This window comes from Pinus tabuliformis, chromosome 2_2 (assembly GCF_031772625.1).
Source record: "Pinus tabuliformis cultivar Carrire ecotype Pingquan chromosome 2_2, CPIR1, whole genome shotgun sequence".
Lineage (NCBI taxonomy): Eukaryota > Viridiplantae > Streptophyta > Pinopsida > Pinales > Pinaceae > Pinus > Pinus tabuliformis.
The window spans coordinates 629,624,316-629,649,157 of record NC_142300.1 but is presented as its reverse complement, the minus strand read 5'-3'; positions in this window follow the sequence as shown (position 1 = coordinate 629,649,157).

Below are 24,842 nucleotides of genomic sequence, written 5' to 3'. Positions count from 1 at the left end.
ATCTATTGGTAAGTCATTCAAATTGCATAATGGAGGTCATGAGTTCAAATTTTGTGGGGATTGGAATTTGTTAATTATTCTACAATTTTGACACAACATTAATTAAACAACAATTTTGCCACCACATGGCAGCACAACATTGGCCAATATTGCACATTCATCGCCACATCATCAGTCAACATGTCACATCATCCATTTTCCATGTCACCCACTGCCACATCACTATTATATAGTTACCCTCCATCTGTCAGCTCATTTTCCAACACTGAAAATGGATCAAAAAGAAGAATGATAAGGGTTCTTCATCTACATGATTATTCTTTTGTAAAATTCTTTGAAGAGAATCCTGTAGATGGAAGATTGAATCCTGTAGACATGCATTTTTTTTCATTAAGTATTTTTATATAATCATGTTTCTTTGAGTATTGCAGCTACAAAAGCCAGCAACATCACAAACTAGAAAATCTTGTGCCATGGCTCAGCCAAAGAAGATAGAAAAAAATTTTAGATGCAAGAAGGGCACAATCCTGCAACTGAGAAACCTCATGACAATCTTCATTGTTTCAACCAAATTTCAAATAAGCACAACTTTCTCATATGATATCGGATTTCGACGATTCAAGTGTCATCGGAAAGATATCAATGAGATCTACACAATGAAAAATATGATCAAAATTTCAAATAGATAAAGAATTAATAAATTTTTGACAAGATATAACAGGTAAAATGAGGCACTAGTTTCAACACAAGTATAAATTCTTTTGTTTTTTCTTTCATGAATTTGTTTTATTAGTATCAATTCTCAGTTTTTTATTTAAATGTCATAATAGAGAGATTGATCACCTTCCTCTTATGATAAACTTACATTTCATTGCATAAAAAGTACTAAGTTTTTGCAAGTTCCAGGAAGATAAACAAATGACCACAAGAAAATATTGTTTTCTAAAGACCCCTTTTTAAGAATGAGGACATGATTTTGGGTAAGCCAAGGGGGAGAATGTCATCATATCTATCAAATCATTGAAAATCCTCTCAAAGATCATATGTATTTCACATGAAAATTATCAAAGCAACAACAAAGATGAAACATCAATGCATGAGCACATGATGTCATATTAGATCCATCACTTGCAAGCCTTTCATATACTAGTGTCTCCATTGCATCCATGCTTTTTCAGTCAATAGAAAATTTGCCTCATTTTCTTTACATTCATCATTGTAATCCTCCTTTTTTAGTAAATAAAACCTTCATTGCATTCTCAATTTTTTAGTCAATAAATTTTCCTTCACAGTCATTTTCCTGCTTCACTTTCACTAATCTATAACCCAACAATAAAACATTCAGCTCCTCTACAAAGTTAATTCATTCCATTTCCTTTTCATTTTTCAAAATAAACCTTGATCCACTACAAAATTTCTCATCCATAATCCTTAAAAAATATTGTTTCATGCTCGAGTTAAATGATGGATGATTCCTTAAGGCCTCCCTTCTAACAAGTCTTGGCCTATCGACATTAACACATTATATAGGTTCAAGGCTAGAGTTCTTAGTATTACTTTGAGGCTTGTATGCCTTAATGACAGGCTCTCTCGCCAACAATCATGGGAATACACCAATGTCCCTTGATCATTGGATCTTGCAAGTGGCTTGACATCAACTCATCTATTCGCCCTTCGCAAGATGTACTTAGGTATTTTGGCACTCATTGACATTAATGGTGAGTTTCCTTGCATTGGTTAATGACATGCATCAATGGTCGGTAATCCAATGGCTTCTCTTCATGCTCGATATCAACACATTTATTCGCATGATTAGAATTGTACCATCGGGTGTTGTAACGATTGAAGACTATATCATTTTAACAGTTTGCAGCAGATCAATTTGCTATAGCAATAATAAAGATTCAAGCCTTGTGATTAGCAAAGAGAACACAGAAGAAGATCCAAATTCCTTTATTTACATACTCCATGATCCAACAACATCAACAGCCACACTCTTCAGCATACACAACTCATGTACATTGAGGGTAAGTGAAGGTATGTGGTTTTCTAATTTTTAGTCATGCAATTCCTTAAAATTCTTAAAATTGTAACTTTGGAAAGTTCATCACTTCCTTTTTCAGATTGTCATATCTCTAGTTGGAGGGGGAATTCATGTTCATACCTCATATTCACATTTCGCGATATATCACCTTTCATATGTCATATATGTCCTTTATACACATGCCATCCTAACCAACATACTTTTCCAAACAACTACTATTGCATTATGATTCAAAATGTTACATGTTTTGCAAATGATGATCATAGAATGAATGGTTGATTAAATGTTTTCAAAGTCTTTTGATGCAACACAAAAATAACAAAAGTATTATTACACAAGAACCAATACTAATAAAAGTTGGTTGCCACACAAGAACCAACCAAAGTAATATGTTGGAATCAAATATATTTCAAAAGGACACTTTGCAAAAGGAACAAAGTTATCAAATGATTATGCAAATATGAAAGAAGAATTAACATCATCCAAAGTTCATATAAAAGGAAGACATTTCAAAAGATAAAATCATGATTAAAGTAAATCAATGCAATAAATTGCATGAGGGCATGCAATAAAGTAAGTTGGGGTGTATGTTGGGCCGCAAAATTAACATACACTTTCACTCCATTTTCACCTTTATCCTCATTTTGTCACCTCATTTCATCACATTACCATTATATTTCCATTACCATATGGGTTCATATTTTCATTTTCCAAAGTTATTTATTTTATGTATTTAAAGTGAATTTATGATTAAAATTTAGAAAAATAGCATGTATTTGCTTATACCTAAAGGTTGAATGGGTTTGGTGACATGTGTAGGTGATTTTGAAGATTCAAAGACACTCTTATGTGGCCTCCAAGACTCAAATTCGAATTCTCTTGAAGGTTTGAAGGAGATTTGAGATAGGGGTCAAGAATATCTCATGGAGAAAAATCATGGATAAATGAATATGTGTCTCATATTGGTTGTAACCATATGAAGGATTTGTGGATCTAGGAGGGATTAGTGGATCTCCATTAATGAGTTAGTTGCTTATGTTTTTTGTACAAATAGGAGCACCTCCTCCATTCCAAAGGGAGGACTCTTGGAGCATGTATCCTAACTTATGATGGAATAGAATAAGGTTTTCTTTCTACAATTTTAGATATAAATTGTGTTAATGTAGTATATGAATTTATGGAATAGTTTTCCACTTTGTTCTTAATAGAATTGAGCTCACTATAAAAGGATCAAAGAAACATTTTATTTTTATTTCATTATAGATTTATTTCATGATAGATTTTATTTTCATTTAATTACTTAGATGTTTGAAGATTTTTAATTATTAATGAATGAATTTTAGTTTAAATCTTATCAGCATATGGAAGGACAAACAAAGGTCTAAGTTAGGCTCCCTTCCATTTGATATGAGTAATAATTGAAATTCATTCTCTTTTTCTAGTTTCAAGTGATTTTCTGAATTTCCAGTTTTCCAACAATGACATTAATGATGAATGAATTTGTAATGAAGAACAACAAGGACCTCCTTAGTTAGGAGCCTCTTCTATTATTTGTTTATGCATCTTAAGCTATTATTCATTAGTGGTTTTTGATTTATGTTCATTCTGGTTCTCCTAAGTTAGGAGTCACTTCTCGTGATTATTACATAATGAATTAGAAATTACTTAGTTAAACTTTATATTTGTAATATGCACTTCTAATTATTTTATAATTTCATTCTCTTTAGTTTCCATAACTTAGCTTCTAAAGTTGATTATAGTTGCATCTGAGGTCCCATATATTTTGGTTTGCTTCTAATTTTTATGAAACCCTTGGGTTGACAAATTAAATGACAAGGATTTAACAGACAATTAAATCACCCAACATTTGCCATGTACAGTGTAGGAACACTTTGAATTCATATGAGTGATAGTTATTATTTGGTTTTCTTGTTGGATTTTTTCCTCCTTTCATATTTATGTTATTGCACCTTCCACTAGTGGAACCCACAGTAAACTAGTTTTTCTTACTTTCTGAACAAACAAGGTTATGATTTAATTGCATTTATATTTGAACAAGTTTGTGTGCATAGGAATAGTTTGAGAGTGGTTTTGTTTACACTTCTAAAGAACCTTGTCTTCTCATAAGAACTAATTAATCACAATATAAAACACCTAACCAGTATCAATAAATTCGCAGTGAAAGGTTTTGAGCTAGAATGAGAATTTTGTGAATGTGTAGGCAGCTAGAAAACCCTAGCAGAGACACCCTTGCAAAAATATAGTGTCTCTAAGTGAAACAATGTTGAGCCCTCTTAATTGTGCTCAACGCACACATATTCATCTAAAATCACTACTTGTTTCTTCTTTACTTGAGCATCTTCTAGTTCTGATGTATTTATACAGAATTTGAGTAGTCCTACAAGTAGTTAGATAGGGCTAGTGGAAACTTGAGTCCAATAAAAAAGCCCTCAAGGTAGAGAAAATTAAGGATTCTTGATAAATACCTAATTATTCATAAGAAAGGAGACTATGGAAATTGACTCAAACCAATCCCAATGCAAGGGGGACCACTAAGTCAAAGAGGATGAAGGGAAGTGATAAATGATGATTCTTGGATGAAATCACAAAGAACCCTACTCAAATAACTCTCTTCAAACCCTAAAAGGAAAGAGACTTGCTAAAATACCTAGGGCTAACCAAATCTCTCAAACTAGCTAATAAATCTCAACCCTTTTCAAGGGAAATTATTGGCTAGGGAAGGTCAAATTTAGGGCTAATTTTCTTGGGAAAAATGAGACCTTTATGCTAAGGTATGAGGCTTCATATACATGTTGTCCCAACCCTATTTTTCCTTTTGATGATTTTCTTTTTACTTTGGGGAAAAAATGGTTTTTGAGATTTTTTTCTTTCTTGCATCAACCTCTTCAAGGGCTCCTTTCCCGAATGGATCAAAGCTCAATGAATACTTCAAGAGATAACTAATCCAGGGTGACACTAGTATCGAACGTTGGGATGTGAGGAGCTTTGTAATGAGTGGAAAGTGGTAAGTATGGTCCAAAGATGGGTACGTTTTCATCGCTCCAATTAGTCCCACTCAAGAACATCCTAAGAGAAAAATAACCTTTCCATGGGTCACTCTTGCTAGAATCAAGTAATAACCACAGAGGTGAGGAACAGGGAACCCACTTAAAGAATTATATAATTCTCATGTTCATGTGGATTACTTATGGATTTAAAAACCATATTTTCTTATTGGTAATCATGTTATCAATGAAGTATAGTAGCAAAAGGCATCTTTTTCCAAACCCACTTTCAAGCATGTTTATTGAGAAAACATCTCAATTGTGAGTCAGCTAAAACCCCTATAGAACCACAAGAAGTCTTTCTATCCTAAAAAGGAATCAAGGGAGGGGAATTTCTCCTCCCATATAAGAAAATATAATTCTCAAAATATATACTTTTCTACAATCATTTAAAATAGATCAAGATACTTGTATAGAAATCATCTGCCTAAAACTTAGGAGGATGCTTTATTTTCTTCCTAACCATAGGCTCAAATATGCATAACTCTTTCAACGAAAATTCCCATTTCCATAACCAGTTTTTATCTTTAAGGGTCGCTTGATTTTTATTTAATTATTTATCTCTTCTTAATTGATTATTACAAGCCATAAATCTTCTAACTACTTCTCTCATTCGATGGACTATAGGTACAACCAAACAGGTACCCTTCATATTTGTCTTCATCAAGTGAGGGAAGTTTAGGTAGAGTGGAGGAAATTCAGAGATATAGTATGTCTAACAGACAAATATCACCAACTATCGTGAGAATATCATAATAAAATTTTGTAGATGCATGTATTTTTTTCTTGTTGAAGGAGGGCCATGTTCTTATGATGCTGAGAGAATAGATGACATCGAGATGCCCTTGAGGTGAAAACACCTAGTGAAATGATGGGTACCCAAGGAATTTCCTCAAGTAAACGCTGATTTTTATCTCAACAAGAGGATATATTGCATTACTACATCATCACTACATGGTTTGGGGCTATTTTCCATTGAAGGCATAAAGTATTTTTATGGCGAATTAACTGAATTGATGAAGTATGTTGAACTTTGTTACAATTATAGAGATTGGATACAGTTGGTCAGATATACTTGAGGTATGTAGATATACAGTTTGGATGAAAATTATATATATCTAAGAGAAAAAAATAAAAATAAAGGAGTGTTTATAAATATTAACGAAAGTCCAAAATCATCGAGGAATATTGCAAGGTTTATAAACAATACACAACCTGAGACAAAAAAAAAGAAACAAAATTTCATATTTGAAGGATGAAGGAAATAGTGTATTTGTACGCACAATAAAATCAATATCTACTGGAGAAGAGTTGTTGGTTAGGTACAACTTGAATCAAATAGATACAAACATTTCTATTTTGGCAGTGGTACATAACCTCTAATGATTCTTATATTTTATGTTTATAGGTGGTCCAACATGTCTTCATTATTATGCCCCCAATTGTATTTGTAACTTGATATAATGAATTCATATAAAAAATATGCTTATGAACTTATCATAATGTAGTCATGTAAAAAAATTCTTATGAATAGTAATATGACATTGCATTGTTGGAAACATCATTGTCTGAGGGTGACAAGGGGAAGGAACCAAATTTAGAGTAGTCCACAGATCATACTAAGGAAGATATTATGGATGAAGCAATCTATTCCTCCACAAACCCAATGCAAGCAAAAAATAAGTTTATGAGAATATCAAAAAATAAGCTTGCTTCATTGGTTGATATTTGACTGAAGACACAATTGACAAAGGAAAGAATTAAAACATTGATGTAGAAGAGTCATCACTAGTGTAAGCATGAAAATATTTAAGTATCCAATTCATTTATTTACGATTTTATATTTTATACTCTTATAGTTCCTTTGTGAAAAAACTCTTTATTTTTTACAGGTGTTTTTGGATAAATTTTGATCCTCTGCGTAGGCTATGGAGGTCGGTATGATCCACGTGGATATTGGTGGCCACCCATCTATTCCACCTAGACCCCCCAGCCAGTTTCATCTGTTTCCTTGTTCATTTCAAAATTTACTATTTTTAGCAATTTTTCGGGTTTTAAACTTCCGGAGCAGTTTTGACCCCCTAAACAATGTTTTTTTGGTGTCCTCAGTAGGCCCATATTTGTAGGCAAGGGCCTGTGGTGAAACGTGTAGTACTCGGTAAGACCTTTCTAATAAGGTATCGTACGCACCAAACATAGATAATATGACCAAGTTACGACCCCGGGAAGTTGGATGCCCAACTAACCCCAGCGGGGCCTACATATTCTTGGTGTTACATCTCCTGAGGTTAGGGTTTTGGTTGTTTAGGGTTTTCTCATGTTTTCCAATAATAAATAGGCCTTGGAGCCTCATTGTAGCATAGTTCAGATGCATTTAACCACCACATCTCTTCTCAGAGATAAGCTACCATACCCAAGCTATCTTATTTCCATTTTGTTTGTAAGCATAGTTCAGTATTTTTCTATTAACGAAATGAAGTTTTTTTTTTTTTTTTTTCTGCTACATCTCTGTGTTTATGATTATATTTGTAAGTTGTTGCATTCTTGTTTAAATTCAGATCAGTGGTATCAATGCGATATTCTATTTCTATGTTTTTCTTTACATGCCCCCATTGAGGTCAGGGTATAAGGAGTTAGGGCTCGATCTAGCTGAACCATTGCAGAATCAGCCTCGCAAAAACCAATGACCTCCCATGGCAGAAGAAAAGAAATATGAGGGGGAGGGAGATCCTTTCAAAATGTTGCTCGAGGAAGCCCTCAAGTGATAAAGGGACGTGATGATGGATAACTTTTCCCAAATCCTTCGACAACTACCCACAGGCAATGCATCTTCATCCAACAGCCACTCTGGATGAATCACTCCTTTTAAGGTACAAGTTAACTTCGATATTCCCATATTTGAATGCCTAATAGATGCAGATGTCGTAGATAAATGGTTAAATCTATTGGAAGGATATTTTTCAGTTCATGACTTTTCCAATCGAGAAAATATTACTTTTACACTTCTCAAAGCCACCTCACACATCAAGGATTGTTTGTAAACCTACTGCAAACAAAAGGATGAGAGTGAACCCTCGTTATTTTCATCCGCACCGACTTGGAATTCTTTCCAAGACGCCATCAAGGAACAGTATTACCCTATCGGTAGTTATGAATATAAATACATAAAGTGGACCATACTACAGCAAGGAAGGGATTAATATGTGCCAGATTTCACAAATACTTTCCATACCCTTCGCACGAAGCTAGGTAACAAGGATACTGAGCACCATTTGGTGCTCAAGTACATCCAAGATGAGATGGAGCTCATGGACATTTCCTCACTTGGAATGGTGTATCGGTATGCTGTAAAGATTAAGAAGGATTTTAAACATAATAAGCGGGACTTTGGATCCGCGAATCCAAAGAAAGGAAAAGGTGCCCCCAAACCATAGAACAAAGGACCAAGCCAAGGCGAGGCTATGCTAGACAGCCCACCGAAGCCGCAAGCAAATAAAAACACCATGAAGATGAATAAGGACACGAGAAAATGGTGTGAGTTTCATAAGAGATCCACTCATAGTACAAGTGAGTGTCGAGCCAAGTAGTCATTGGTGGCCAAGCTGACGGCTTTTGAATCAGATGCAAGTTCCGACTCTGAATCAAAACCTGATAAGGGAATTGAAAAAGGGAAGAAGGTCATTGATGTAGATCCCAGTGCCACCATGGCCACCACAAAGATCCAAAAAATTGAGCCTGAAGATCCAGAGGAGGGGGAATGCCTCTTCCACTCACACATGTGGGTGAAGGGTTCTCAGTTGCAATTCATTGTCGAAAATAGGAGCAAAAAAACCTCATTTTAGTAGAGTTCGTGAAGTAGCTAGGCCTAAAGACTACAACACATCTATAGCCGTACACCATCAGGTGGCTTCACCAAGGACAAGATCTTCTCTTCAGCCAGCAGTGTCACCTTCCCTACAACATTAAGCCCTTCACGGAGGAGGTACTGTGTGACATTGTTCCTCTTGAAGTTTCTGATGTATTGTTAGGACAACCATACTTCTGGAAGTGACATGATGTATATGAGTCTAGACCTCGCTTTGTGATTATTACTTTGGCTATTAAGTTGTACAAGATACCAAAGGTAGCCCCTCCTACCACCATCTCTTTGGTCACCGCAAAGAAATACAGTAAGATCATTTCCCAGATCAGGATATTTGTTTTCCTTATGATTCACCCCCAAGCAGAGAAGAAGGTTGTGGCCACGGCTTCCAGGTAGGGCTCCTTTGCATAGCAGCAACAGATGGACAAGGTCGTGGAGGAGTACATGGATATTTTTTCATCACCGACAAGGGTACCTCTGCACTGCTAGGTCAAGCACTCCACCAATATGACCTCGGACACGCTGCTACCCAATGGACTGATCTATCGACGCTCTGTTCTGGAGAACAATGGGATCAAGAGGAAGATTCATGAACTACTATAGAAAGGGCACATCAGTCCAAGATCATCACTCTGTGGGAGCCCGATTGTATTGGTACAAAAGAAGGATGGGACCTAGAAGCTCTATATTGACTATCGGGTGCTAAATAAGATCACTGTCTAGAATAGGCACTCAATCTATGAATTGATGGCCTTCTCGACCAGCACAAGGGGACCAAATATTTCAGCAAGGTTGACTTGAAGTCAGGTTATCACCAAGTTCCTATCGAACCCTCCAATGTGTGTAACACTGCCTTCAAATCCAAAGAGGGCCTTTTCAAACAGTTGGTCATGTCATTCGAATTAAGGAATGCCCTTGCAACCTTCATGACACTGATGGATGAAATCTTGCAACCCTTCACCAATGCATTCATGGTGGTGTATTTAGATGACATCTTGATCTTCAACTAGAGTTGGGAAGATCACCTCCACCATATTTGACAGGTCCTTCAAACCCTTCGACAACACAAGATGTGTCCTAACTTGGAAAACTGCACCTTTGGCCTAACCCAAGTTCAATATCTAGAGTACATCATTGATGAGTAGGGTGTTCATGTGGACCCATCCAAGATATAATTCATTTGGGATTGGCTAGCCCCAACCACTCTAACAGAGCTTCACAAAATTTTTGGTCTTGCTAATTTCTACCATAGGTTTGTGTTGGGGTTCTCTCATATCACTTGGTTTTTAAGTCAAGTCGCCAAGGGTGGAAAGAAAGCAAAGTTGTTTTGGTTGGAAATCGAACAACAAGCATTCTCTGAGTTGAAGAATCACCTTTGTTTTGTACCAGTGCTCACATTAATGTACTTGCATCAACCATTTGAGATTGAGATAGATGCCTCTGACTATGTTATTCGTGCGATTCTTACTCAGCATGGGCATCCAGTGGCTTACCACAGTGAGACACTTTCAGACACAGTCCAAAATTACCCCACTAGTTAAAAAGAAATGTATTCCATTGTGCAGGCCTGCCGTCAATGCAAGCATTACATTTTGGGGAAGGAAATGGTCATCCACACAGACCACCGGCCTCTGCAGTTCATATAGACAGAAGGGAATTTGTAGAACGATCGCCATTAGAAATGGTCCACCTATCTACAATAGTTCCATTTGACCATTAATTATAAGAAGGGACCAATAATGTCGTTAATTTCCTCAGCCAACGACCATTCATGGTGCTATTCACTATGCTCGAATCCTATAGGCATGAGACATCAGGGTGGCTGCATCTTTACAAGAGCAATCCAGAATTCGGCAGCGTATACCAGACACTCCTGAGAGGGAAGAAAGTTCCAAATTTTCACCTTCAGGATGCAATGTTATGCCACTCGGGACACATCTGTGTTCCTTCAAGTGAGCGTTCCAACATGATTTAGGAGGCACACTACAATCAGGTCGTTGGACATTTCGGAGTAGAGAAAACAATGGCGTTATTGCAGAAGTATTTTTATTGGCTGAAACTTCGTAAGGATGTTGGGGATTACATTAGATCCTGCACCACCTGCATCATTTCCAAACCAACCATCAAGAAGTAAGTCCTGTATACTCCTCTACCTACTCCTAGTCAGCCTTGGGAATCTGTATCCATGGATTATATTTCGGGCCTTCCTTCTACTAAGCATGGCAACAATTGAGTTTTTGTGGTCTTTGACATATTCTCTAAGATCATCATCATGGCAGCCTTCAAGAAGAGTATCACAACAAAGGCCACTGCTAAGATCTTCTTTGAGCGAGTGTGGGTACACTTTGGGATCCCAAAATCCATTATCTCAGATTGGGATAGCATATTCTTGAGTGCATTTTGGTCAAGTCTTTGGCCCATGTTGGATACAAAACTTACTAAGTCCATGGATTTCCATCCCCAGACTGATGGCCAAACAAAGGTTGTCAATAGGATGGTTGTACACATTCTTCATATGTACAACTGGAATCATCCATGCACATGGGATGAAAGTCTCCCCTATGACAACACAGCTACAACAGAGCTCTCCACAGCTGAATAGGCCACAGTACCTTTCAAGTAAGGCTGGGATTTCAGCCATTATGCCCCATTAATGTGGCCATATCCTTTGTAGACACTCAGGTAGATTCGGCTCACATGTAGTCCGAAGATGAAAGGGCTAACAACTTCATTGAGCGTATTCAACACATCCTCCAATAAGTCCATGATATATTGGACAAATCCAATGCTAAGTACAAGAAGTTCCATGATCAGTATCGAGTGATGCACAAGTTCTAGGTGGGAAATAAATTTGGCTACATTTGCAGAAGGAGCACCTTCTTGGAACCCACCACAAGCTTCGCCCGCTCCGATATGGGCCATAAACCATCACCAAGGTCTTCAATGACATGAAGTCAAGATCAGCATCCCATCATTATGTGGTTTACACCCAGTGTTCAGTGTAGATCATTTAGTCATACATTCCACCATTGTTGGACACATTTGACATTGCAGAACAACTCACACCAGCAAAGCTAAACCCGGACTGCATGGAATAGGCCACAACTGATAAGTTCATGGACACACAGATCAATAACACTCGACAATAGATGATACAACTATATCGAGTTGTCAAAGCATGCCAACTCCTTCACCAAGGCAAGTGGTTCACTAGGGAGCATGTTCGACAGAAATTTCCTCACCTCGTGGAGGCTCTGCACACAATGGGGACTATTGCTTCCTAAGGGAGGAGCAATGATCCAGGTGGATATTGGTGGCCACCCACCTATTCCACCTAGACCCCCTAGTCAGTTTCATCCTTTTCCTTGTTCATTTCAGCGTTTATTATTTTAGCAGATTTTCGGGTCCTAAACTTCTAGAGCAGTATTGACCCCATCAACGGCGTTTTTTGGGGTCTGCAGCAAGCCCATAATTGTAGGAAAGGGGCCTATGGTGAAACCTGTAGTACTCAGGAAGACCTTTCCAACAAGGTATCAAACACATGAAACAGAGATAATATGACCAAGTTACGACCCCGAGAAGTTGGATGCCCAACTAACCCCAACGAGGCCCACAAACTCTTGGTGTTACATCTCTTGTGGTTATGGTTTTGGTTGTTTAGGGTTTTCTCGTGTTTTATAATAATAAATAGGCCATGGAGCCTCATTGCAACACTGTTCAAAGGCATGTAGCTGCCACGTATCTTCTCAGAGATAAGCTACCATCGCCCGAGATATCTTATTTCCATTCTATTTGTAATCATAGTTCAGTATTTTTCTATTAATGAAATGAAGTGTTTTTATGTTGGATCTTTGTGTTTATGATTATATCTGAAAGTTGTTGCATTCTTGTTTAAATTCAGATCACAGTGTTATTATTAACTTCATTCCTACACAAGCACGACATCATATTGCTACCCATTTCCAATCTCCTCCTATGAGTGACACACTTATCACTCAGACTAGTACACCCCCTTGCATGAATGTCTGTACTACAACCCCCTAAGTAGCACAAACCAGAATGTGAACAAGATGTTGACAATGACATTGCACATTTTGAAGCATGATTTCCTATATATAGCCATGTCACTCTCATGGTATCACTATAGGTTACTTTTTTGGTAGGCAATGAGAACATCCCTATGAAAATAGAAAAGGTTCCAGGTATTTAAGAAGTGTTTTAATTATTATGTAAAATCTAATTGAAAATATAATGTGTGATTATTTTAATATAATGATAATATTGTTTTGCTGGAAATGATACATTTTATAAACACTTGAATGAATTAACTATGGATATCTTTGGGCCCACCATACGCATAGGGTGGAATGCCTAAAGTTCCAAGTTAAAATATGAGTTCATTAGCAAGTTGTTTGTATTATTCAGCGATGATTCCATTAGAAAGTTTGGAGTCACCTAAAAAGAAAACACATATTTAAAATATATATGATACCAATATAGGTTTCATCTTGAAAAGAACCCTAAGTATAATTAGTCTCTAGTGAATCCAGAGAGAGTGTGAAAGGCCCTCTTGGATGATGCAAGGGAGAATCGAGACCGAAAACAAGGAAAGACACCACTTGGCTCAAGAAGGTATGCAATACTTATAATAATGGAATTATGATGCTTTATCATCATTGCAACATCTAATTATGTAATTAGAATTTTTTAATATAGGCTCTCAAATACATTCAAAGCCACAAAATCCAGAATCGAAAAACATGGGCAACAAAAACTTGGTTGAATCCTAATGTGTTGATTTCAACTATTTACTAGTACATGGATTGGGCATTGGGGAATTGAGAATGATGTGTGGGGGGGGGGGGGGGGGGTTGGGGTGGGTGGGGATGGGAGCTTCCACCTTCATGTGGTTGGCCTTGTTCAGTAGAGAATAAATTAGGATTTGCAACACATCTCCCTTAATCCAACAGAGCAACAACAAAGTCAATGTTTACCTCATTGTTGCTCTATCAAATCAAGGGATGTTTGCTCCAATATTAGACTACAATAATAAAGTATTCTCAAAAGCAAGAGGAGCTCACTCAAGTATTATGAACTCTAGTCCTTTCAATTAATATTTATCATAAAAAAAATTGTTAATTTATTTTATTACTTTGATGATTATTTTTCTACCTTCAACTCAATTTATGTGAGTTTTGGGTAGTTTTATTCTCAATTTATTTGTTTTCATCCCAAATTCGACATCAAATTAGTTGAAATGGATCTTTACTAGTAAATTTCATGTATGTTATACAAATCAAGTCAAAATTTTATTATTTTTTCATCTAACTTGTTCATATGAGTCTTCTACCTCAATTACCTTCTCTTGTTTGATAGACCTAGTACTTTTTTCTACATTGATATTTCTAGTCATGCTCCTTGTAAAATTACATTTAGGAGACAAACTCACATTGAGAGAAGTCCTTCTTTTCTTTAATCTTGGTGTTTTTATTCTTGGCATGACAAATTGACTTTTTATATCTAGGACTTCTTATTGAACATGTGTTCTAGGTTCAACCCTCGAACCTTTAGCTCTGTGACACATTGAATTTATTGCCTTATGTTTTGAACCCTTGACTTTGGAAGAGATAGGGTTATCATTATGAAATTCATGAATTTCTAGAGCCTCTAAAATATTGGTTTGATCTAAAAACAGTGTCCACATTTCATTCTTTTTCCTTAAATCTTCTTCTACAAATCTTAAATTCTTGAATTTATATTATATTATACCAAAATTGCATTGGATGTGGCTAAATGATTTGTTTTGCCTTCATGGGAAGAATTCCACTAGAATTATCCTTTGAAATGGTTTGTTGAAGAAACTTCTTGGTAGAGTCAGGTGGCCCAAAAGCAATTTCTTTCGCAACGGAACTCCTTATTCTTCCTATAGTTATACTTGAAGCATTTAAAACCCCCTTCAAGACTTTAGTACAATGCATATTTTGTTTATAATTTATATATTTTGCACTGAGCATACTTAATTTTTTATCTATGTTCTTGTACCCCTTGCTTTCATCTTCCATTTTTGGGTCAAATGATCCAATCAAAGGCTTTATTTTTGTTCCATTAATGCCTTTCACATATCTTGTGTTAATTTCTTCCATCCCCAGCTGATACGGTCCACTTAAAGGATCATTTTATGTTTCATTATAACCCTCAACAATGGAATTGTCACCTTCTTTGGTCCATGCTTTGTTATAAAATAGGTGGTCTTGTCACCTTATAATATCTTTGAATACTGAATATTATCTGGCATCCAAATCATTACTCTTAGGAATCTAATGCACTATTGAATTTCTAAGCACTTCTTCTCCTTCAGGGCCACTAGTTTTCAAACAAATAGAAGTAGTGGACATACCACCATTGGTTTCTTCTTTACCTAAGTATTTTCCTTGTCCTTTGAATATTTTGTTATTTTTAATTTTTTACAACACACACCATTGAATTGAATATTTTCCTGACAGGTGATATGAAATATGTGTTATTGCGAGTAATTTGTAATTCCATCTAGGACCAAGGGTTTCACCTTGATTAGCTACACATTCTTCCAGTTCATATAAGTGTATTTTATAGTTGGAAAAAAATTCCTCATAAGACTCAGAGTTAAGATGATCAAAGGATGCATCAGAAATCTCTTCCAAGGATGAAACATGTAATTTATTCTCCTAAGTTTTCATCCCAAGAAATGGCATGTGCACATGGGGCAGTTCATCAAATGCATCTTCATTTTTTGCTCCCATTTCTTTTTTAATAAGAGTTTTTTCCACACTCTCTATCTTGCCATTAGTTTCATTACCTTGATTATCATTTATTGTACTAGAACTTTTCCTTCCAAATGGGGATTTAGAATTTTCATTGCATATTTTTCTGGTGGAACTCTTCCTTTCATATTGGATATCATTATTTGAATGACTTACAACTATCTTGCAAATATGCATCCTCCTTTTACCAAATTTTGGATGATGTTGTCTTTTAGGTGTAGTTGCTTGATCAAGTAACTAACATTCTATCAATGTAATATCTAAAGATTTAATTTTATCTCTCTTCCTCTTACTTGACCTTAGCTCTTTATCAAGCCCTAACTTTAAGCCCAAGTTGTCAAATTAGCTCTTTCTCCAAATATAGGTAACAATGTTGATCATTGCATTATCATTACCACGATCAAAAAAACAACCTCTTTACAACATTGGCAACCTGAGAACCGGAACCTTAGCTACATGTTGCAATGGTTTCCTTTCTTAACTTATATTATTAAATTATCAACAGTAAGCTTACACAAAACATGAACATTTTCATGCGTGTGAAAAGAATAATCTCAAATCCACCTATGTAAGTATAGAACCCAGTTCTTTAAGTGAATACATTTGACTTCCATCATGGATATTTATGATGCCTTCAAGAACATTACAATGATGAAAAAGTTTCCCCAAATCCATTGCATCAATTGTTTGTGTGTGTATGTGTGTGTGTGTAGATATTACTTATTGCCACCATGAAAAAAAAATTTCCAAAGTTTTACCATTATCCAAGTACATAAATTTTCCACGAATAGCCATTCGTTAATATTTGATATTTGATATATTTTACAAGAACCAGGTGGTCCAGGCCAGTTCACCCTTTAAATGTTTAAACCACTAATCATAGCTTCTTATCACAAAGAAACATAAGATTAATTATGAGGTACATCTGTATTATTGTATTGTAGGAAAAAATTGGGAGATTCATATTGGATGCAAGAAAAATGGATGAATAATGCTACTAATGGAATTCCCATTTTAGAAGCAAATGATGCAAGAAATATGGCTCCTTCATTTGATGATGAATTTATGACAACAAGACATGATATAAGTGCCCGCTTTTTTTTCAATTTTAATATCTCTAATTTAATGATGAGTAAGATAAGTTATTCATAGCCCTAATAGTCAAAGTACGTTGTCTCTAGTTAAAAATCTACAACTTTCTATATTGGTTGATTTTGTTATGAATCATGGAATGTTACTAGTTTGAAATTAAACCCAAAATTTTTATTTCATGAATCATTTTTTTGTCTTATAGATTACATATGTGAATTAGTTTGAAATATATCAGAACTAGGAATAAACTCAAAGTCACATATAAACATGAATTCATGTATATTGAATGCTCACTGATATCATATACATGGTATGGTGTACATTGTTTATATATTCAATGCATACACTTTGTTGTATTAGATGCACAAAAAAATTAGCTCAAATGATGTTGAAGTTATTGATTATAAAATAATTGTTGTCTATAGAGGAAAATTCCTATGAGACAAATCCAACCAATTTTTATAAGAATTCTACTATGAAAGATGTAATGCAATAACCTAGTTTGAAGACCAAGTTGGAGATGTCTTTGTATATTACTAATCCTATAATAATGATGTTGTGATGTCACCAAATACGAGAAACCAAGATCAAATGTACCTTGATTCTCCTTCCTTTAAGATATCTTTTCAATAACTAGTGAATTTCACACTTAGAAAATCTTTGTTCTCACAAGATACCTTTGATAAAAGGTATTAATTTGTGGGAGAAGATTGGAAATGAGTTGGGATGAAATTTATAGCAAGGAAATAATGGGGATATCATACCATAAATATACATTGAGTATGATCTTTATAATCACTAATGACCCAAAGTTCCACATTCCTAGCTCAGAATACTATTATAGTAGACTATTTGCAATATGAAAAGGATGGTGTTGTATACGAATATAGAAATGGAGATTATCTAGAAGTTGATATGATTCATCGCAATTATTCTAGTGAGCATAGTTTATTACTACACCATGTCTTTGTTAAAAGTGTCCAAATTATGGATGGCATAATTGATTGTCCAAATCACAACATATTGTGTTGTCTAATGTTATGGTTTGAAGAACCTTCTTATCGACATATTTTGATGTCTTTAAGCCAAAATCATCGTGATAATTTCATAGCCATTCATACTAAACATCAAATATTTTAATTATAGCAGTTTTCCTAGAAATGAAGATAATTTTGTAATATTTATTTCTAGTAAATAATTTAAATTATAATTTTGTCATAGGCAAAAAAATTTGTAAACCATCACTCATGCACTCATTCTTGTTAAGTTGGTGTCAAGACTGGAAATATTTGGATTAATTATGATTAATAGTCTTTTAAAATTCAAGTTACATATAATTATCACAAATTCACCATGGTAGCAATGTAGAACTCTTTTACATTTAACGTATACACATATGCATCTACCTCAAAAGAAATTATGAGTCGTGTAGCCTTGATAACCAATAATAACTATTGATATAACTAGGATTGATCAAGATATCATGAAAAATATTTGTTTGTATATATATAGGGTCACCCTCTTGCATATAATATATGAAATTATCATCATTATATAAATAGTTAAGCCCTTCCAAGCATGGTTGTTGAAATCGGGTCTCCATAACCAGGTCTACTAAGATTAGATAATTACAAGTGTAAGTCTAGACACATTGCTTAAAGGGTTATAACAAAACCTTGGCATTACGTTTTTTTGTCTTGAAACTTAGCATACCTTGAAATATTTGTGTGCAACGTCAAATAATAAATATGTTGTCTCTTAATAGAGCTACCAATCATATTTGTTGGGTACCCACTCAATGTGGTGTCCCTTACTATGTCATAGTAATCTCTAGGTTGAATCCAAATCAATTCAAACAAGCCAATGGTTGAGTTGATACTTGAAATTTGAGGCTATGTGTAAATAATAAAATCATTATGAGAATCTAACTCATTTGAAGTCCTCCTCGAGGAGCATGGATTAATTGATATTCCATTGGCTCGACTCCAACCTATCTGGAGGAATAAGAGGACTGGGGATGCAATGCTTGCCCGAAGATTGGATCAGTTCCTAATCAAGGAGAGATTATTAGGGAGGTGTCATAACTACAGATAGTGGGTTGGATCAAGGGGTATGTCAGACCACTCTCCCATATACCTTGAAATCAGTGGCCATGAACACAAGCCCAAAGCACCCTTCAAATTCAATGCAACATGGTTGAAGGATCCTGATCAAATTCATCTTTAATCAGACTATTGGAAGGAAAACCCTCCCAACTTGGGACGGAGCATATTAGAGGGGTTCTCACATAATATCATCAGCCTCAAGTGTATTTCTATGAACTGGGCCCATAAAAAGTGTATGCAGGATGATGAATCACTTCGAAATATTGAATTTGAGATTGCAAGTTTAAAGGATGAGCATGGGAGGGGTTATTTGTTAGATGATTATAAGAAACATCTCACCTCTCTTGTTGTTGAGTGTGATAAAATACTAAAGGATGGGGAATAATCATGGAGACTTGGAAGTAGAGCTATATTGATGAAATAAGGGGATAAAAATACAAAATTATATCATAAATTTTCCAATGGACGCCGAGCTATAAATATTATTTGGAAGACGATAAATGAACAAAGAATGCAGGTTCATTAATTTCAACATTTGGCCTCTCTTGGAACTTCACATTTTCGGAATCTATATATATAGGGCTCCACGCATTGCATCATTCACAAAAATCATAAGAGTGGCTTGTTTATTCCCTTGCTATGTGGCTCAAGAAGGTGTTGAGTACCTGCTTAAGCCTGTCTTGATGGGGGAGCTTGAGTCTACACTGAAATGGTTCAAGAAGGACAAGAGTCCTAGACCTCATGGATGGCCTGTGGAGTTTTATATAGCTTTATTTGATATTCTTGGGGAGGATCTTCTTAACATTATTGAGGATTGTCGCACTTCAGGTCACATGTAAGAGGCCTTCCCTCATACCGAAGACAGACTGCCCTGAATCTTTCAATGATTTTCAACCAATCTCGCTCTGCAACTGTATATACAAAATAATGGCCAAAATCATTTCCAATCACCTCCGTCCCATCCTCTCTGCACACATCTCACCTGAGCAATTTTCCTTCCTCAATGATCGCCAGATACATGAAGAAATTGGGACAACTCAAGAGGTCTTGCACTCTATCAAGACAAAGAAATTGAAAGGTATGATTTTAAAGGTAGATCTTTCTAAAGCATTTGATCGTGCAAGCTGGTTATATCTTAGAATGCTTCTAACACATTTGGGTTTTCCTCTGGAGTTCATCAATTGGATAATGTGTTGTATTACTAAGGTATCTTTCAGTTTTCTTATTAATGGCTCAGCTTCTCCATTTTTTCATGCGGAAAGGGGACTCAGACAAGGATGTCCCCTCTCCCCACTACTATTTTTTCTTATCATGGAAGGACTTAGCAGACTTATATCTGAAGAGTGTTGCATGGGGCACATACAAGGCACCAAGATCACCAACAACTGTACATTGACTCACTTATTATTTTTAGATGATGTCTTGCATTTCCGTAACAATAGTATTGGGGATCTGATTAATTTACATTCAATTATGCTACTATTCAGTATAGCCACTGGCATGGAGATCAATGATAGTAAATCTACCATCACTACATCTGGCTACTCCCCACATGAGATTCATTATGCTCTTCACAGGTTCCCCTTTACATTACAATCTTTGGATGAAGGACTCAAATATCTTGGGTATCGTCTAAAGCCACAACACTACAGAATTGAAGATTGGATATGGTTGGTGGCTAAGATTAAGCGTAAGCTCAATATCTGGCATCACAAATATCTCTCAAGAGTCGGTCGCCTTGTTCTCATAAAATATATTCTTGAAGCTACTCATGTATACTGGATGTCCTTGTGATCCAGGTGGGTATTGGTGGCCACCTACCAAGTCCACCTGGACCCCCACCATTGTCTTTCTCAGCATTTTCAGTTTCCTTAATTGTAGCACAACTTACTATTTTTAGCAGTTTTTCGGGTCCTGAACTTCTGGAGCCGTTTTGAGGCCCTAAACAACGTTTTATCGTACGCGTCAAACGGAGATTGTATGCCAAAGTTACGACCCCGGGAAATTGATGTACCAATTTACCCAAACGGGGCCCACAATTTGGCGTTTCATCTTCTAGGGTTAGGTTTCGGGATGTGAAGGGTTTTCCATTGTTTCTCAACAATAAATAGGCCTTCGAGCCTCATTGTAATACAGTTTTTAGAACAGTTCAGAGGCATGTAGCCATCACATCTCTTCTCAGAGATAAGCTACCATCGCCCTAGCTAGTTTATTGCCATTTCTGTTTGTAAGCATATTTCAATATTTTCCATTAATGAAATGAAGTATTATTTCCGCTGCATCTTTGCGTATATGGTTATCTCTGTAATTTGTTACGTTCCTGTTTAAATCCGGATCAGCGGTATCAGAGCGGTCTGCTTTTTCTCTGTTTTTCTTTGCATGTCCCCAACAAGGTCAGGATATAAGGAGTTAGGGCTTGAACTGGTTGAACCTTTGCAAGACCAGACTCGCAAATCCCGACGGCCTCCCATGGCGGACGAGAAGAAAGACGAGGGGGCAGGAGATCCCATCAAAATCTTGCTCGAAGAACCGCTCGAGCGACAACAGAACGCGATGATGGACAGCTTTGCGCAGATCCTTCAGCGGCTACCCAGAAGCGGCGCATTGGCTTCCAGCAGCTCCTCTGGAAACGCCACACCATTTAAGGTACAAGTTAATTTTGAAATCCCCATATTCGAGGGTCAGATAGACGCCGATGCCGTAGATAAATGGTTAAATCTGCTAGAGGGTTATTTTTCTGTTCATGAATTTTCGAGTCAGGAAAAGATTGTTTTTTCTCTTCTCAAAGCAGCCCCCCACGTCAAGGACTGGTGGGAAACCTACTGCGAGCAGAAGGATGAAAGTACTGGCTCACTATTTTCAGCTGCACCCACCTGGGATTCGTTCTGGGATGCCATCAAGGAGCAGTACTACCCTGTCAAAAGCTATGAGGATGAATACATAAAGTGGACCACGCTGCGGCAGGGAAGGGACCAAGACGTGCCGGAGTTCACCAATCTTTTCCATACCCTTCGCACAAAGTTGGGTATCAAGGATTCGGAGCAACATTTGATACTCAAATACCGTGGCTGCCTGCACAAGTACATCCAGGAAGAAATACAGTTCCTAAACATCCCCTCGCTCGGCGCAGCATACCGGTATGTCGTCAAGGTCGAGCAAAGTTTAAACAAAAGAAGCGAGACTTTGGATATGCGAATCCAAAGCAGGGGAAAGGTGCCCCTAAACCACAGAACAAAGGACAAAGCCAAGGTGGGACAACCCAAGACAACCAGCCGAAGCTGCAAGCAAAGAGAAACGCCACGAAGCCGAGAAAGGACACTGGAAAATGGTGCGAGTTCCATAAGAGCTCCACTCGCAACACAAGTGAGTGTCGGGCCAAGTAGTCACTGGTGGCTGAGCTAAAGGTTTCAGAATTAGATGCATGTTCCGACTCTGAGTCAGAACCCGATAAGGGGTATGAAAAAGGGAAGCAGATCATTGATGCGGATCCCAGTGCCACTGTTGCTACCGCAAAGATCCAGAAAAATAAACCCGAAGATCCAGAGGAGGAGGAGCGTCTCTTCCACTCCGAGATGTGGGTAGAGGGCTCCCCGATACAGTTCATTATTGATAGTGGGAGTCAAAAGAACCTCATTTCGGCAGAGGTCGTGAAGCGGTTGGGCTTACCGACCACAGCACATCCACAACCATACACCATTGGGTGGCTTCACCAAGGGCGAGATCTTCGCGTGAGCCAGCAGTGTCGCCTTCCATACAACATCAAGCCCTTCACGGATGAGGTATTGTGTGACATTGCTCCCCTTGAAGTTTGTGATGTATTACTAGGACAACCATACTTGTGGAAGCGACATGCTGTGTATGAATCAAGGCCCTGTGCTGTTATTATTACATTGGGAAATAAGTTGTTCAAGATACCAGAGGTAGCACCACCTGCCGCCATCTCTTTGATTACTGCAAAACAATGCAGTAAGATCATTTCCAAAACCAGGAAATTTGTTTTCCTGATGATACGCCCTCAAGGGAAGAAGAAGACAGTGGCCGCGGCCTCCAAACGGGGTCCCTCTGCACGGCAGCTACAGATGGACAAGATTGTGGAGGAGTACGACGACATCTTCACCTCCCCGGTAGGGGTTCCTCTGCACTGTCAAGTCAAGCACTCCATCGATCTGAACCCAGGTGCGCCGCTACCCAATGGACCAATTTATCGGCGCTCCGTTCTGGAGAACAATGAAATCAAGAGGCAGATTTAGGAGCTCCTGCAGAAAGGTCACATCCGCCCGAGTTCTTCGCCCTGTGGGAGCCCGATAGTGTTGGTACAGAAGAAGGATGGGACGTGGAGACTCTGTATTGACTATCGGGTGCTGAACAAGATCACTGTCCGTAATAGGTACCCAATCCCGCAGATTGATGACCTCCTAGACCAACTAAAGGGGGCGAAATATTTCAGCAAGATCGATCTGAAGTCAAGATATCACCAGGTACCAATTGAACCCTCAGATGTGTGGAAGACCGCCTTCAAATCCAAGGAGGGCCTCTTCGAATGGTTGGTCATGCCTTTCGGATTGACGAATGCTCCTGCAACCTTTATGAGGCTAATGGATGACATCTTGCGGCCATTCACCAACTCCTTTGTAGTAGTATACTTGGATGACATTCTGATCTTCAGCCAGAGTTGGGAAGAGCACCTCCACCACATCCGACAGGTTCTCCAAACACTGCGGCAACACAAGCTATGTGCCAATTTGGAGAAATGCACTTTTGGCATGACCAAGGTTCAGTATCTGGGATACATCATTGATGAACAGGGGGTGCATGTCGATCCAGCCAAGGTCCAAGTCATTCGGGATTGGCCCTCTCCAACCACTCTAACAGAGCTTCGCAGCTTTCTAGGTCTTGCCAACTTCTACCGCAGGTTTGTGTTGGGATTTTCTCATATTTCTTGGCCCTTGAGTCAAGTCACTAAGGGCGGGGCGAAAGCAAAATTCTTTTGGTCTGAATCTCAACAGAAGGCATTCAGGGAGTTGAAGGATCGCCTCTGCACGGCACCAGTGCTCACGTTACCAGATTTACAACAACCATTTGAGGTCGAGATAGATGCCTCTGACTATGCTATTGGGGCAGTCCTTACTCAACATGGACATCCAGTGGCATATCACAGTGAAACACTTTCAGACACAGTCCGGAAGTACCCCACTTATGATAAAGAGATGTATTCCATTGTACAGGCCTGCCGAAAATGGAAGCATTACATTTTGGGGAAGGAAACGGTCATCCACACAGACCACCGACCTCTGCAGTTCATACAGACCCAAGGGAAATTGCAGAATGATCGCCATCAGAAGTGGTCTACATACCTGCAACAGTTTCACTTGAATATCAAGTATAAAAAGGGCAGCACCAATAATGTTGCAGATTGCCTCAGTCGACCACCGATCATGGCGCTAACCACCGTGCTCAACTCTTGCGGGCACGAGACTTCTGATTGGCCACTTCTCTACAAAAGCGACCCAGAATTCGGCCACACATACCAGACACTCTTGGAGGGTCGGCAGGTTGCAGATTTTCACCTCCAGGATGCCCTATTATGCCACCTCGGTCACCTCTGTGTTCCTTCAAGAAAGCGTGCCACGATGATTTTGGAAGCACACTGCAGTCGGGCTGCTGGGCATTTCGGGGTCGAGAAAACAGTGGCAGTACTGCAAAACTATTTCTATTGGCCGAATCTTCGACAGGATGTTGGGAAGTACATCCGATCATGTACTGCCTGTGCCATTGCCAAACCGACTATTAAGAAGCAAGGCCTCTATACCCCGTTGCCTACCCCTAGTCGACCTTGGGAATCCATCTCCATGGATTACATGTCAGGCCTTCCTT